General features: G+C 50.9%; 1 long non-coding RNA gene across 1 annotated transcript; it reads right to left on the bottom strand.

Annotated features, from left to right (window-relative positions):
* Positions 1 to 30: 30 nt before the first annotated feature.
* On the bottom strand, positions 31 to 11,640 carry LOC144728089 (uncharacterized). Its single transcript, XR_013587476.1, has 2 exons — positions 11,348 to 11,640; positions 31 to 1,037 (listed from the first exon to the last, which is right to left on the bottom strand). It is a non-coding gene; the product is annotated as an uncharacterized LOC144728089 (long non-coding RNA).
* Between the last annotated feature and the right edge of the window lie 5,019 nt (positions 11,641 to 16,659).

The raw sequence follows: 16,659 nt of genomic DNA, 5'->3' as shown, positions 1-16,659 counted from the left end.
AATCTGTCTACCTGTTGCCCTGTGTATCTCTTTGTCGACCTAACTATCCACCTATCTGAAAAACTAACTTCAATGTGTATACCTATCTCCCTGCCTATCTGTGAATTTGCCTACCTGTTTGTATTATTGTCAACAACTTACTTGCGTTGTTTACCCACCTGCCCGTGTATATACACATAAATATATACCGGTGCAAATACATGCCAGTGTGTCTACCCGCCTATATACATAGATATCAGCTACTCTGTTGACTTGAATGTCTACCCACCTACCTACCTGTTTCCTACCTTCTTACCTGTATATCGACGTTGCTAAATGTTCCGTTCGATTGTTCACTTATCCTGCTTCTGTGTACCCATGTAGCTATTGATGTTCCTACCTGCATAGCTGTGTATTTACCTGCATGCCTACCTGTATGACTACCTGTTGAAATGTCTACCGACTTATGTACCTTTCTGCCTATCTATATGTACCTACTTACCTGCCTATTTGTCTGTCTAATTATCTACCGGTCCACCTATCCACCTGTCTGCTGCCTGTCTGTCTGTATACATACTCGTTTGTATTTTTGTTTTACTACCTCCTTATAAATTAATATATTTTACTGTCTATCTACCTGTATAAAAGTTGATCTATTCACCTGTTAGTGTACCTGCGTTTTAACTTACCTACCTACTCACCTGTCTGTCTACCTGTGTATCAACTGACTTACCTACTCAACTGTCTAAACTTCTGTCTGGGTTTTCGACCTACCTATCTGTATATTTACGCTTATATGCCCAACGAAGCCTCACTGAGGCTCAGGAGGGTCCTTCCAAGGTTTCACAGTAGAGGGGTGGGCGACGATTGTGGCATAGATTCCAAATGTATAAATGTGCGGTACAATTATTTCAGATCAAAGTAAACTTGGACCTTGACACCTATGTCCACGTGTGAGTTTTGTCGGTATGTCTTTCTGCCTACCTGCCTCAACCCTTCCTATTTGGCCTCGTCTATCCGCATGCCCTGTCCAAGCGTCAGCGTGGTATGTGTGAGTCCTGAAAAGCATGTGGGGGGAGGAGGGGTAGTTGGTTAGCGCGCTGCACTACGAACCCGGCAATCCGAGTTCAATTCCTGCTCGCGGCCAACACCAGTGACGATTATGGGAAGCACGGTCCTGCCCTGCCCCCCCCCCACCCCTAGGTCGACTCAGCCCCAAATGAGTACCTGGAGACAAAGGCGTCAGGGTCGTGGTACTAGCCACTCACCCCCGAGTGTGCCGTGCCGGCCTTCATATGTGCTCGCTAACAGCGCTTGCCCTGACTGCCTGGCAAAGCTATACGGGGGACCTTTGTCGTTGGTTATCTCGTGCGATTAAAAACACAAGCTCCTGCCTCCGCGCTGACAGAGGTCAATCGCCCCGCCACACTTTGGACAGGGGAGTGATGGATGATGAGCCGGGTGAAAGAAACGAAAGAGCGCCGTCAGTGCGGGTCGGCTCGACAACACCACGCGGAGGGATGCGGACGCGACGCGTGCACACGCGCTCGTGCACGCTTCACGTCTGTGCGTGACAAGAAACCACGTGATCGGACGCTCCCAGAGGCATACGTCAGGGGCGCCACGGTGGCGAGCTGTTAACTCCCTCGCCTGGTATGCAGGAGGTCGTGGGTTCGATACCGATCCAAACCCGGACGCCTGCTATATATTTGGAGTTTGCGCCTCTATCTCTCCCCGTGGTCGAGTGAATTTATCTCCGGGTCCTCCGGTTTTCCCAAGGACTTTTAGAATCAACAAGCATTTAAAGTATTGGCTGCTATACATTTTTCCACGTGATGAGCCGCTTCGTTGAGCTATTACTTATGGACAGGTCGCTTATGAAAAATAGCTATATAGCTAGTGGGCCTTGCCGGATAAAATAAATATTGTTAAATCCTTTATATTAAGTTCACTTGCTTGCTTGCTTGCGCGCTTACGACCGTGCATATCTTTCGGTCGTTTTTTAACCCACTTCCCTTGATCCAATCGAGCTGACATTTTGCACACAGACTCGTTGTGCGTGACAATGTATTTTCGTGAAAAAATTTTTCCAAAATTTTCAATTTTTTAGGAATTTTTTTTTCATATTCAATTTAAAATACCAATGTGATAAAAATGAAACTCTTACTCAAGAAAAACAGAAATGAATAATAAAATAAAACCGATGCCACGCATGTAAAGGATTTATAGTGAAAAACGTAGTTTTTACGGGTTAATTTTTTTTCGGTTTTTTTTTATACGGCAGCAGCGAACTTTGCTGGATGTCCTTGTACTGATGAGTCCCAATTAGGACAAAGCCACGACAACATAACCACCATGCATTCGGTCACCTCTTTTGAGCTGAAGGTGGGGATACGGCTGAGATTTTTGCGCACGCAATTCGCGCCTTTGCTTGTCGTTAAATCAGCAACAACATCCGTCATGGGCCGCTAAGTGACGGTGACGTCACCACGGTGTTTGTGCCAAGCTAGGTGCACTTTGAGGCCACGTAAAGTGTTGTAATGCTCGCTGACAGGTCACGGGACAGACCCAGGTGCCAGGAGTTGACTGAGATGATTGGCAGATGCACCACCTGTGCTCCCCACTGTGCCACCTCTCCGTGTTATCTGCCCGGCGCTCTGCTCATTGTTGTGAGCATCGCTCCTCTGCCCACCACTGTTATTGGATGGCGACTGCCTCCAACTGCCCAGCAGCGTCCTTCACGAGCCTCCTCCACCCACAGAAGCCGATCTTGACACCGCTGATACCGGTCATCTGCAAGTCCAATCAGCTCCGCATTATTCTGTATCATATCTGCCCATCTCTCCTTTAGCCCGTGCCCCGCCCGTTTAGCCCCCTCTATCTGGCAAATCAAAGGCTGCTTGGGCATGCGGTGGCTGGGCATGTGGGCTGCATGACTCAAACAAAGGTAGTTTCCCTGCCGGATGAGCTCACCGATGATGGGGACTGTGTACAGATCTCTCAAGAATCTGTGAGCACCCCACACAATCCAGTCTGTTAAACCCAGGATGGATCGATCGCTGGCGTGCCAGCCTAAATGTTTCAAACCGGCCCAGATGTTCCATCAAAGGGGTCTACTTTTGGAAGCAAAAAACACGCGAGAGCATAATTGTGGCCGAGATGACCCAGAGCTTCGTTTGGCGCGATGTACCAGGCAGCTTCCACACAGCAGCGTGACATAGCTTACGGAAATGTAATGCCGCTGAACTAATTCGGAGGGAAATCCTCTCCTACCCAAGCGAAGCTGGTCATAGGCACACTGATCAGTTATGGAAACGACTCCACTCTCTCCACAACTGCACCATTACTCAAGCGGGAGTTGAGATGGTAAAGTATCTGATGACAAAAGATACCCAGGCAGGTGCTTTGTTCTAGTTGGGGGCTGATGGTAAGGTCCGCATCTCTTAGTGGCACGTTCTAGGTTCAGCAGTAGCGTCTCTAACTCTTGAGAGCGAGGAGTGATGAATAATTATCAGATCATCAACATACGTAACAATTGTTACGTATGCAATGGACATCCACTCAATGTATCCGCACCAGACGAATATTCCTCTGGTACAAACAAAGGAAAACATCTCAAACTACGTGGTCAAAAGAGATAAATCAATCTTGTTTATGCCAGAAGACATCCCTGTCGCATCCCAAGGTGAAAAGGAAATAACTCTGACTCCCGGCCATGAAGCTTTACCCGGGCTTGATGGCCCCAGATAGCTGGAATGGCTTTCCCATCAGTCAGCATTTCTGGGGGGTCTGAACTGGGTACCCAATGCAGCCGTAGCATGTGCGTGAACCGCAGTCCCATTCCCACTCGACACCACGAGGACTTGGGCAAGATGCCAGCGCCAGCTGCAAGCGATGAAACTCCGCTTGAAACGTTCAACAGCGGTCTAAGACCAGGAAAGTAGGACCACTTTCAAAGAAAAAGATTCCCCGTATAGCCTGTAACAGACTGTCGGGGCAAGTGCTGTTAGCGAGCACCTATGAAGGCCGCCACGGCACACGAGGGGGTGGGTGGCGAGCACCACGGTCGGCTGCCTTTGTCTCCACAATGCTGATGTTTACGCACCGCGCCAGATACTCATTAAAAGCTGCCCAGGGTTCTTCGTCCGTGCGTGACTGTGTGTATGACAATGCAACTTAGGCGTCTGTGCAACTGTTGAGACTACGTGTGTAACATGATGTGTGTGGGGGGGGGTGTAATGTGCGTGTGTGTGTGGGGAGAGGTAGTGCAACAGTTAGCGCCCTGCGCTACCAACCCGGCGACCCGCGTTCGATACCCGTTCATGGCCACCAACACTAGTGACGATTATTTGAATTGGTTCTGGGCCTCCCCTAGGTCGACTCGGCCTAAAATGAGTACCTGGTGCAGTGTGTAAACATCGCCACTGGGGACACAAAGGCGGCCGGGCGTGGTGTTGGCCATCCACCCCCTCGTGTGCCGGCCTTCATGGGTGCTACTCGCTAACAGCACTTGCCCCAACAAGCTGTATACGGGGGATCTTTGTCTTTGTTTTGTGCAACCGTCTTCGTCGCGTGTCTATGCGAAATTGTGTTGGGACTGTGACTGTGTGTGTGTGATGTGCGTGCGTGGCACGGAGCGCAACTATGCCAATGCAATGCGTTACTCGGCGACACGTGCTGCACACAGGCAGACGCGCATCTTGAGACCGTGCAATGACAAAGATCCCCCGTTTAGCCTTAGCATACTGTTGGGGCAAGTGCTATGGGCGAGCACCTTATGCAGACCGCCATGGCACACGCGCACAAGGGGGTTGTGTAGTTGACACCACGCCCGGCCGCCTTTGTCTCTCCACCTACGGGAGGTCCAGCGCCGGTACATATATTCGTCACACATGTTGGCCGCGAGCGACAATCAAACACTCTTGGACTACTAAGGGTCACCGGGTTCCTAGGGCAGTGCAATAGCCACTGCGCCACACACCCGGAGAGACGTACAAAGACAAAGGTGCCCCGTATAGCCTTAGCAGTCTGTCGGGGCAATTGCTGTTAGCGAGCACCTATGAAGGCCGGCACACGGCACACGAAGGGATGAGTGGTCAACACCACGCCCAACCGCCATTGTCTCCCCAGTAGCGATGTTTACACACCGCACCAGGTACTCGTTTGAGGCTGAGTCGACCTACACATGTACACACATCCTATAAACAAACATGTACGGATGTAGTGACATCGCGGGATGTCATCGTGCTATGCCGGCCCTAGAGTGGCACGGCGTGCGATGTAACGACATCGCTGACACCATTATGATGTGTGTGTAGTACCGGCCCTAGAAGGGCTCGGTGAGCGCTGGTTGATAGCGCTAGCTGGCACCAAGCTTGTCGTGCAGTGTCAGCCCTACAGGATAGGGTGTAGGTGTGCCGGGGTTACTAAAGGCCATGGCACTCTGGTTGAGGGGGGAGGCCGAGACACCCCTCGCCTTCCGTAGCTAACTATTGGCGCGAGCAAAGGCTGCCTTCGCGAAGATGGACCACGATGGAGTCGATTCGCTAGTCCTTGAGAGATTGTTGACGTTGGCAAAGGACCTCAACATCATCCTGCCGGCTGTCGGCAAAGACGACTTGTCTTCTCTCAAGGTTGTAAGATGCATCCAGGCGCACCTGCTCTTGCAACAGCATAATGGGTTGGTGGCGTGTACCGCGCCTCGTGAGGTGCGGGATACACCCGAAGATGTGGAACCCGTCCAAGCCTGCGCTTCCACTCAAGGCAGAGGCTGGCGGGGGGACGGCATGGTGCGATGAGATGAACAACCGTGCGAGCACATGTGCGTCGCCCACGTTTCGCGAGGGAAACATCATTGGCGGTCGCATCGAATACAAAGCCGCAACCGGTTTCTGATGAAAAATGGATGGATAAACTTTGTTCTGAAAATGCGGAATTGCCCGAGTCCCAGAGGGGGGAGTTGAGGCCGCTTTTGTGTTTAGCAAGGGCAAATTTGACATCGGCCGCACTACGCTTTTGAGTAAACACATCGATACGGGTGACGCTGCTCCCATCCGGCAGAGCCCCTACAGACTGAGCACTATGGAAAAAGAACACGTACGGCTGGCGGTCGATGAAATGTTGGCCGCCGATATCATCTCGCCATCCACCAACCTTTGGGAAACCCCGATTGTTCTTGTTAAAAATCAGGATGGCAGTTTGCGCTTGTGTTGACTTCTGTAAGCTTCATAAGATCTCTGTGGCTGACGCGTACCCTCTCCCTCGGATGGACGATTCCCTGGATGCTCTAGCGGGAGCACGCTATTTTTCGACTCATGACCTCCTATCCAGGTTTTGGCAGTTGCCGCTAGATGAAGCCTTTCGTACACCGCAAGGCTTATTTGAATTCAATCGGCTTCCGATGGGTCTTCATTCCGCGCCGGCTACATTCCAGGGATTGATGGAACTTTTTCTTGCTGGCCTCCAGTGGGACTTGTGCCAGATATCTCTACGATGTTATCGTTTCAGCCGTACGTTTTAAGAACATCTCGTACGGTTACGTGCTGTCTTTCTTAAAATGCTCCAAAAATCTGTTCATTATCTTGGTCACATAGTCAGTAAATCAGGGATAGCGACGAACCCGGACTAAACCGCATGTGTTCGTACTTGGCCGACCCCCATATCGGTGGGGAAGGTGTGGAGTTTCATAGGATTTGCGTCCTATTACCGCCGTTTTGTCGCCAGTTTCGCCACTATAGCCAAACCTCTCCATGCCCTGACAGCAAAAGGTCAGAAGTTCCATTGGGGGGAGGAGCGGGCCGCATTTGTTGCGCTCCGAGATGGCTTGGTGAATGCCCCTCCCCTCCGCTACCCCGACTTTTTCTTGCCGTTCGTTCTTGATAGAGATGCTAGTAACACCGGAATTGGTGCTGTTCTGTCTCAAGTTGTCAATGGCGTCGAGAGTGTTGTCACATACGGAAGCAGAGTGCTGTCTCCGGCCGAACAACGGTACTGTGTCACACGCCGGGAACTTTTAGCTATTGTTTTTTTTGTGCAACATTATCGCCCTTATCTTTATGGCAGATGCTTTGAGGTGCATTCTCCAGCGCTACAGTACGCGCTACGTATTGAGCAGCCATCTGGTCAACTTTCACGTTGGTTGGATGTCCTCCAGGACTATTCGATTACTGTTTCCTATCACAAAGGTTCCCGACACACGAACGCGGACGCCCTGTCGCACTTACCAACGAGCGACGGGTGCGTGTGTTTCTCGGGCTCGGGCCATTGTAAAACGCCTACCAAGGACTCGCCCCCTCCCCTTGCGGCGTCGGCTGGGGTTGAAAACTCTGAGGTAGTCGATGGTCCTGTGGTGCGTGACGCCGTCATTGGCTTGGACCATGTGGAATGGGGGCGCCCCCAGGTTGAGGACGCTTCCCTGCTTCAGTTACGACTCCGTGTCAAGGAGGCCGATGGGGGTGGGGATCGACGGGGTGTAGCCTCTGTCATCCTCAGAGATGCATTGCTCATGCATTATGATAGAGAGTTGCGCCGTGACAACATTGTTGTGCACACTGCCCTATGGGGTAAAGTCATCTGGGTGGAGCACGAGTGACTGTTGCACCTGGGGATGCATAAGACGCTAGCCACACTTAAGCTCGACTTCTTCTGGCCTGGCATGGCGGAAGATGTCGTAAATTTATTAAAAGGGTGTGTGCAGTGCGCGGCGGAAACCCCCGCTAAAACTCTGTTGTCCACCATTACAATCCATTCAGGTCTCCCGCATAAACGAGCTGGTCGCTCTTGATATCCTTGGTCCATTTCACACTACCCCTCGTGGGAATAAGCATTTGCTAGTGGGTGTCGAGTATTTTTCACGCTGACCGATGGCTTGGTTTCTCCCCAACCAGTCGGCGGCGGCATCACCGAGGCATTACTCGATGGCTATGTGATGGACAAGGGTACCCCTGAGCGTCTTCTGACCGATCAGGGCAAACACATTCATTCTAAATTACTGCGGGAGGTGTGCAACTTGTTGGGAACAAAGAAAGTACGTACATCACCATACAACCCCCAGACGAATGGAATGGTGGAGCGGCTGCACAGAACTCTGACCTCCATGCTGAGCCATCAGGTCAGCGAGTACCAGCTTGACTGGGACTTGCATGTTCCCGGAGTCCTGGCTGCCTATAGAATGTCTCCTCGCGCATCCACCGGCTACTCACCATTTTTTTTATGTACAGAAGAGAACACTACCCCCCGATTGATGTCCAATTACGATCCGCGCCAAATAAGGCTGAATCTAAAATTTCTGACTCTAGGCGCTTTACCCTTCAGAAGCTTTCGGAAGCGCAAGAGGCTTCCAGGGAAAATTCCAATTCGCGGCAATTGGCAAATGAGCGGCCAAGGGGTTACCGTCTTTCTGCACATGAGTGGGTTCCAGGTGACAGAGCCTGGCTGCACTTTCCACAGGTACCGGTGGGTACTTCACCCAAATTGTTTAAACCCTGGAGGGGGCCGGTTGATGTGATTCGGGTCGTTCGGCCCCAGTGTGTTCAGATGCGCTTGGGTCGGCGGAGTTGGTTTGTACATTCCTTGCGCCTCAAGCCTTTCATCGCACGTCGTGAATTCATCCCATCTCCACTACGCAGGGGCCGAGTGTCAGATGTGTCCGGCGAGCTGAGGTGTGTACCCGCTGAGGTTGGTCCTCAGGGGAGTCAGGTGATCCCGTCCTCAGGTGCCGCGTGTTTAACGTCCCCAAAGCCGCTACCTGCTCCATCTCCACTAGATTCTGGAGAGGAGAGCCCGTCTGCCCAGCCGACTGCTCTTCGTGAGGAGCCGGGTTCGACGGGACATTTGCAAATTCCTCCCCTGGATGGATGCCCAGCCACAAGGACTCGATCAAAGACTCTTCAATTTTCGTGATCCCCATACACACAAGCTCCCACACCGTCAGTTGGTTGTCGCACTCGGCAGGCCATATTGGTTATTGGCTGAACCTGCCATTTATTGTGCTTGTGGGTGTTGTTACACGGTGAGGGTGGGAGATGCTGGTGATGGAGGGGGTCCCGAGCGTTCGCGTTTTACTACATTTTTTTTCTCTCTCTTCCCTTGCTTTTGCTTATTGTTGTTCTGTACTTACCTCCCCTTTCTCCGTTAGTTACTGTATATTTGTAGATAGTGTATATATTGTATAGAGGGGTTTGGGTATTTATTTGTTGATGCACACATCGGGGTTGTTCCTTTGTTCGTTTTAAAGGGGGAGTTGACAGCCGGGATGGCTGAGTGCTACGAAGGGGGGAGGGGGGTGATGTAGTGAGACTAGAGAGGCACGGCATGCGATGTAACGACATCGCTGACACCACTATGATGTGGGTGTAGTACCGGCCCTAGAGGGGCTCGGTGAGCGCTGGTTGATAGCGCTAGGTGGCACCACGCTTGCCGTGCGGTGCCAGCCCTACAGGATAGGGTGTGGGTGTGCCGGGGTTACTAAAGGCCATGGCACTCTGGTTGATACCGAGAGGATACGTGACCGGTTAAGTCTACAAAGGGGCCTCAAGTGGAGGCTCGGGGTGGTCACATGGTCCGGGTCAGGATCCTGCTCGAGGATTCTGGAAGGTGGTCGTTGCCAAGGGCGGAGTCAGCCACGCCACAGAAAATATAAGCCGGGTCCCCCAGAGGGACCGGCGTTGTTGTTCATCTTGAAGAAGCCTTCGTCAATGTCCTACGTTCTACCGAGTCTCCAACACGTAAACCTGGACCCGAGCTGCAGTCCGGTCCATTATAGCTAGTTACGTTATAATTAGTATAGTTAGCCTGGTAGTCACCACCATAGGTTGGTCTTCTGATAAGGGGCAGTTACCCCGTGTGTTGGTGTTAAATAAATGTGTTGCCTCCAAGAGTACGTCTGCGACTCAGTTAAACTCACAACACATACATACAAGACAAAGATTCCCCCGTACAGCCTTAACAGACTGTTGGGGCAAGTGCTGTTAGCGAGCACTTATGAAGGCCAGTACGGCACACGAGGGGTGGGTGGCTAACACCACGCCCGGCCGCCTTTGTCTCTCTAGTGGTGATGTTTACACACCGCACCAGGTACTCATTTGAGGCTGAGTCGACCTAGAGTAGACCCAGGACCAGTAATCGTCACTGGTGTTGGCCGTGAGCGGTAATCGAACCCAGGTCGCCAGATTCGTAGCTCAACACTACCGCTCCCATACATACACACACAATGTACACACATCCATTCATACACAAACGTCATGTCCGCACGTTCATGTCTGTCCGGACCGTGTGTATCTGTGTGAACTGGGGGGTTTTGTGTGATGATGTAAGAAGCCTGTGTGTGTGGTTAGCGCAACTCTAGCGATTTGAGTTCAATTCCAGTTCACGGTTAAAAAAAAGTCTGTGACAATTATTTGAACCGGTCCTGGGCCTCCACTAGATCGACTCGATCTTAAATGAGTACCTCGTACAGTGTGTACACGTTAAACACTTGGGAGACAAAGGCGGCCGGTCGTAGTGCTAGCTACCCACACCCACGTGTGCCGTGCCGTCTTGTATCGGCGCAGACAAGCAGCACTTGCCCCAACAGTCTGTTAAAGGCCACCCGGGGGTTGGTTGTCTTTGTGTAGTGTGTGTAGTCGTTGTGCCTATGTGTATACTGTGTGTCTGTGAGTTTGTATATCTATTAATGTTTGTGTCTTTGTGTATACTATGTGTCTGTGACGCTGTGTCTGTGAGTGTATGTCTCTGTGTATACTATGTGTCTGTGACGCTGTGTATCTGTGGGTGTATGTGTATCTGTGCCTATGTGTATATATACACGTCTGAGACGTGTATCTATGGGTGTGTGTGTGTTTATGTGTCAACTTTGTATATGCGTGCGCGCGTGTATCTGACCCGCCCATACTGTTGTAACGTTTTTACCAGCCCCCTACTCGACATCTGTGAAAAAAATATCTTTTGAGCTCATCGGATTCCTCCAGTACATTTGAATATTCCGATTCTGTGTGCCTCTGTTGATGTGTGTGCCATGTGTGTACCGTGTACATGGCTGCATTCGCAACATGTGCTCTGTGTGTTCTGGAACACAGGCACGCACACACAAACACAAATTGTTCCCCTACGGCCTTAACAGACTGTTGGGGCGAATACTGTTAGCTCATTTGAGGCCGAGTTGACCTCGGGGCAGGGAGGCCCAGGACCGGTTCAGATAATCGTCACTTGGTGCTGCTATCCGCGAACGAGAATCGGAACTCGGGCCGCCAGGTTCGTAGCGCCAGCGCGCTTAACATGCACGCGCGCGGACACACACGCGCACCCGTGCGCACACACACACACGCATGCACACGCGCGCGCACACACACGCACGCACACGCGCACATACCGTAGCCCTGTCCGCTCCCACAGTGGCAGGAAACCAATCTCGCTATGAATCCGGTCGCGCGCAGGGGGAAGAGCTCTTGAGCTGTTCCGGAGAGAGAGAGAAGGAGGGAGTTGACCATGAGAGACAGAGAGAGAGCTAACGGAGTGAGGTTGTATGCGGGGAGAATTGGGAGACCCGGCTTCGACTGGTGAAGCGGGTGTGCGTGAGAGAGAGAGAACGGGGGTGGAGAGAGAGCGGGGAGAGTGGGAGAGAGTGTGTTTGAGAAGGGCAGTGTTTGCTGCTGCTGCTGCGGTATTAAAAAAAAAGTTAAGTGTGGGTGTATGCTTACATCTCCGATACGCGGATAGTGTGTGTGTGACTGAGGAGGGGTGGTGCAGTGGGTCCCGAGCCTCCCCTAGGTTGGCTCAGCCTCAAATGAGTAGCTGGTGCGATGTGTAAAAATAACGCGACTTGGGAGACAAAGGCGGTCGGGCGTGGTACTGGCCACTCACACCCTCGTGTAATGTGCAGGGCCTTAATAGGTGCTACTCGCTCACAGCACTTGCCCAAAACGTTTGTTAAGGATATACTGGGGACCTTTGTTTGTGGGGAGCGGTAGTGTAGTGGTTAGCACGCTGTGCTACCAACCCGGCAAACCGAGTTCCATTCTCGCTCACAGCCACCAACATCAGTGACGATTATCTGAACATGTCCTGGGCCTCGGGATAGAGTCCAATGCAGTGTTTAAATATCGCCACTGGGGAGACAAAGGCGGCCCAGCGTGGTGTTGGCCCTCCCACCCTAACAGTCTGTTAAAAGCTATACAGGGGTTCTTTGTCTTTGTGATATGAACGCAATGCTTGAGATGCCGATGATGATGATGATGACGACGATTGCATAAAGTGCTCGAGTTTGATCATCTCGTAATGATATCTTTGATGATTAATTAGCTCCTTTTGGCCGATGATGCTGATGATAAAAAAAAACGAGGATGCTTAATAGCATCATCATCGGTAGCAGCAGTCGCATCACTATCACAATCGTTGACAGCAGCGGTCACATCCTGCGCATGATGATGATCATAATCATGATGATCATTATTATCATCAGCAACAACAGCGTTAATGCATGCATGACCAAAATGATAAAGATCATCATGAAGAGTGTGTCGTTACTGAGAGTGCTACTGCTGATATTGCGCACGCTGATGCTGATTAATATTACAATCGTGATGAACGTCACAAATCGTTAGGCGAAAAGAGATCCCATTTAAATACTTTAATAAACTGCTTTGGAACAACAACAACAACAAAAATCGCCTCTATCACAATTCACATTAGACACACGCGCACACACTCTCAACTCTCTACCACAGGCGCATATGGCATCAATTCCATCCCAGCTCACCCATCACGCGCCTGGGGGGTAGGAGAGGGGGGGGGTGAGTGGGGGGGGCTAGATAGTGATGGGGGTGAGCGACGGAAATTGCCTCGGCATCCCTAATTAAAGGCCACCTACGGGGCGCAGGTTTAATCAGTCGAGAGGTCACGTGCACGCCAAGCAGGTGACCATTATTGAAATATTTTCCATGTATTTCTTTTCCCCCAGAAAAGCCTCAAGGTTATTTCTTCATGGGGTGGGGGGGTTTCTGCCAAGGCGTCGTGGAAGGGGGCGACGTTGCTGCTGCCGCTGTGATCCCAATCCAGTCATTTGATGATCATTTTACTATTGGGATGTTCGGTCAATGGCGGTTGCATAGACATGAGCACCGTTGGCGACGTACGGTGCAAAATGAGTTCCGCAAACGTGGTGGGGTTTTTTGCCACGAGCGAGACAAAGGCGGCCGGACGTGGTGCTGGCCACCCACCCTCTCGTGTGCCGTGGGTACTCGCTAACAGCACTTGCTCCTACAGCTTGTCATGGCTGTACGGATATTTGTCTTTGAAGGTTCTATATGGGGGATCTTTATCTTTTTGATTTAAAGCTTTCGTGACTGCAGGGATTCATATGCGTGGTTCTTTCGGTAAAGTCACGTAGAAGGGAAATAATAAATGATATAAATATAAAACAATAAAAATTCTCACGACGTTTTGACTGCAACACAAGCAATCATCATCAGGTGTGAAATCCACAGCAAGAAAATTTGAAAAAAGTGGCGCCACTTTTTTTTGCTGTGGATTGCACACCTGATGATGATTGCTTGTGTTGCAGTCGAAACGTCGTGAAAATTTTTATTGTTTTATATTTATTTTATATTATTATTTCCCTTCTACGTGACTTTACCGAAAGAAACAAGACTATCTTTGTCTTTGTTTGTGTTTTAGCTGGAGAAGGAACCCGTAGGGAACCCACGCATAGCAGGGAGAGAGAGAACATACAAAAACTCCACGCAGAAAGGTGCCCGAATCTGGAATCGATCCCAGGTGGCTTCTTGCTGCGAGGAAGCGCGAGTGCTCGAACCGCACCAGCCACAATCCTGCCGCCATCAGCAGCAGCATCAGCATCATTTGCATCACCACTATCATCGTAATTTTCAGCAGCAGCACTGCCATTAGCAGCAGTAGCAACATTCATCATCAGCGATAGCAGCATTATCATTAGTAGCCAATCAGATACTAGCCCTGCCTCGATCCCGAACCCTAACCACGCGAGCCAATCAGACACGGGCCCTGCCTCGATCCCAAAGCCTAACCACACGAGCCAATCATACACGGGCCCTGCCTCTATCCCGATCCCGAACCACACTAGCCAATCAGAGACGAGCCCTGCCTCGATCCCGAACTCTAACCACACGAGCCAATCAAACACGAGCCCTGCCTCGATCCCGAACCCTAACCACGCGAGACAATCAGACACGAGCCCTGCCTCGATCCCAAAGCCTAACCACACGAGCCAATCATACACGGCCCCTGCCTCTATCCCGATCCCGAACCACATTAGCCAATCAGAGACTCGCCCTGCCTCGATCCCGAACCCGAACCACACGAGCAGTGTATTAGTTCTGCATCTTTGAAAACTCGTTGTTATAAATGGAGCCCAGTCGATTAATGGAGCCTCCTAATTTGCCGAAGACCACAACGCCCTGAATGTGCCCAATCTCGACGCATCTCGTTCACGAAGTAGGCCCGAGCCTGGTCCGGTGCTTGGGGTAGGCGACCTCCCACAGGTGCTTGCCAGGTGCTGTAGGCGCCGTGCTCCAGTTCTGCGAGGTGCCAGCAGAGGGCAGAACAGTTAATCAGAATATGTATTTATACTGGAGGAATCCGATAAGCTGTAAAGCGCTTTTTCACAGATGGCGAGTAGGGGCTGGTAAGGACGTTACAACAATGGGTGCGGCCCACAGATAAAGTCGGAGCCATGTGTATTGAATCCATCTGTGCGGATCTTTGAGCGGTATCCCCTCGTATATAGCGTAGTGGGGGGGGGGGGGTATCCGGCGTCTTCGGACTCCTCCCACACGAAACCAAAATCTCACGAGTGGAATAGATGGCCAATCATCCTAATGGGGACAGGACCCTCCCGACAATGAGTCTTGAGACTCAGCAATCGGTACCTTCCCTGCGCGAATGCAACAGCTAACATCCCCGCGAATCATTTAACGCATCTTTAAATAAAAAATGTTGGTTATTTTTACAACTCAACGCGTGTTCGGTACAAAGCCCCGATCACAGAACGGAGGTGGATAAAAACTATGTCTGCAAATTTATTGTTGTAATCTCAGGAAGCCCCCAGCACGTGGAGCGGAACGTCGGACATCATGCCGAATAGCACGGGACAACAACCGCACAACAACATCACGCCCGAGACCTTCCCCTGCAGTGCATCGGACCGCACGGCAGGGGGAGCAGAGTGATGTACAGGATGGTCCAGATGTCCTGTGACCGCCCCCCCACCCCTCAATTGATTTACCTCTAATATATTTTTTTCCCTTTTGCTTATACATTTTTGTTTTAAGTTTGTTGCTGCTGTGGTGTTCCCACCTGATGACGGACGCTTGTGTTGCTTCCGAAACGTCGTGATTTAATGTTTTTTTGTTTTTTTGTATTTTATTTTATATCTACGTGACTTTACCGAAAGAACCAGACAGTATGGATCATTGCAGTCACGAAAACTTCAGATCTATATTTCTGTTTTAAATTAAGCTTAATTATGTATTTACTTCAGGTGCCTAATACGAGTTCGTGTACTCTTGAGGAACGGATTGCCGTGAGCGTATGGGCTCAGGAAAGATCACACACCAGAACTATGAAAGATGTTCCAAAGGATTTGAAAGATGAAACAACAATGATACGTATTTAATTCGGTTATATTGCTTGCGTTATATTACACACCCATTGGGGTATACAATTTTTTTTTACATTTTAGAGAATTAAATTGGGGGGGTCACAATACATCTGGACCACGCTGTACAATATTTCAGTACAGGCGGAGATTTGTTTTTGGGTCAGGCGACGTGGGCTTGTTTGTCAATGCTTGCCAATAACCCTTCACCACCCGTCACAGAGATCGTCACGTTTGCAAAGCGACTGTGCTATTCTCCAGTTGTCCGGATGAAAAGTGGGCGAAGTTTTCGTCCAATCTTGGTCAAGCTGGTTCAAAAACGTAATAAATTTACGAATGAACTTAACGAGTCACCGTGCCCCTATAGCCTCCGTGGGATGGCCAGCGCCGGCTGCTAGGGAAGGGGGCGCCGCGTAACCATGAGCGCACGGCGAGGGAATGCGGGAAGTCGCGAGCGGCGACGCGAGTGTTTATACACGGGGCAGTGTGAGTCACAGAAAGAGGGGGGAGTGTGTGTGTGTGATGGAGTGTTTGTGGGATGGGTTGTGTGTGATGCGGTGTGTGTGGGATGGGGTTTGTGTGGGATGGGGTTTGTGTGGGATGGGGTTTGTGTGGGATGGGGTTTGTGTGGGATGGGGTTTGTGTGGGATGGGTTGTGTGTGATGGAGTGTGTGTGGGATGGGTGTGTGTGTGTGATGGGGTGTGTGTGATGGGGTGTGTGTGTGACGGGTGTGTGTGTATGTGATGGGGTGTGTGTGTGTGATGGGGTGTGTGTGATGGGGGTGTGTGTGATGGGTGTGTGTGTTATGGGGTGTGTGTGTGATGGGTGTGTGTGTGTGATGGGGTGAGTGTGATGGGGTGTGTGTGATGGGGTGTGTGTGATGGGGTGTGTGTGTGATGGGGTGTGTGTGTGTGATGGGTTGTGTGTGATGGAGTGTGTGTGTGTGATGGGGTGTTTGTGGGATGGGGGTGTGTGGCATGAGGTGTGTGTGATGGGTTGTGTGTGATGGGGTGTGTGTGATGCGGTGTGTGTGATGGGGTGTGTGTGTGTG

Source organism: Lampetra planeri, chromosome 27 (assembly GCF_965212315.1).
Source record: "Lampetra planeri chromosome 27, kcLamPlan1.2.h2, whole genome shotgun sequence".
Lineage (NCBI taxonomy): Eukaryota > Metazoa > Chordata > Hyperoartia > Petromyzontiformes > Petromyzontidae > Lampetra > Lampetra planeri.
Note: the sequence above shows the minus strand (reverse complement) of the source record. Positions and strands in the feature narration are given on the sequence as shown.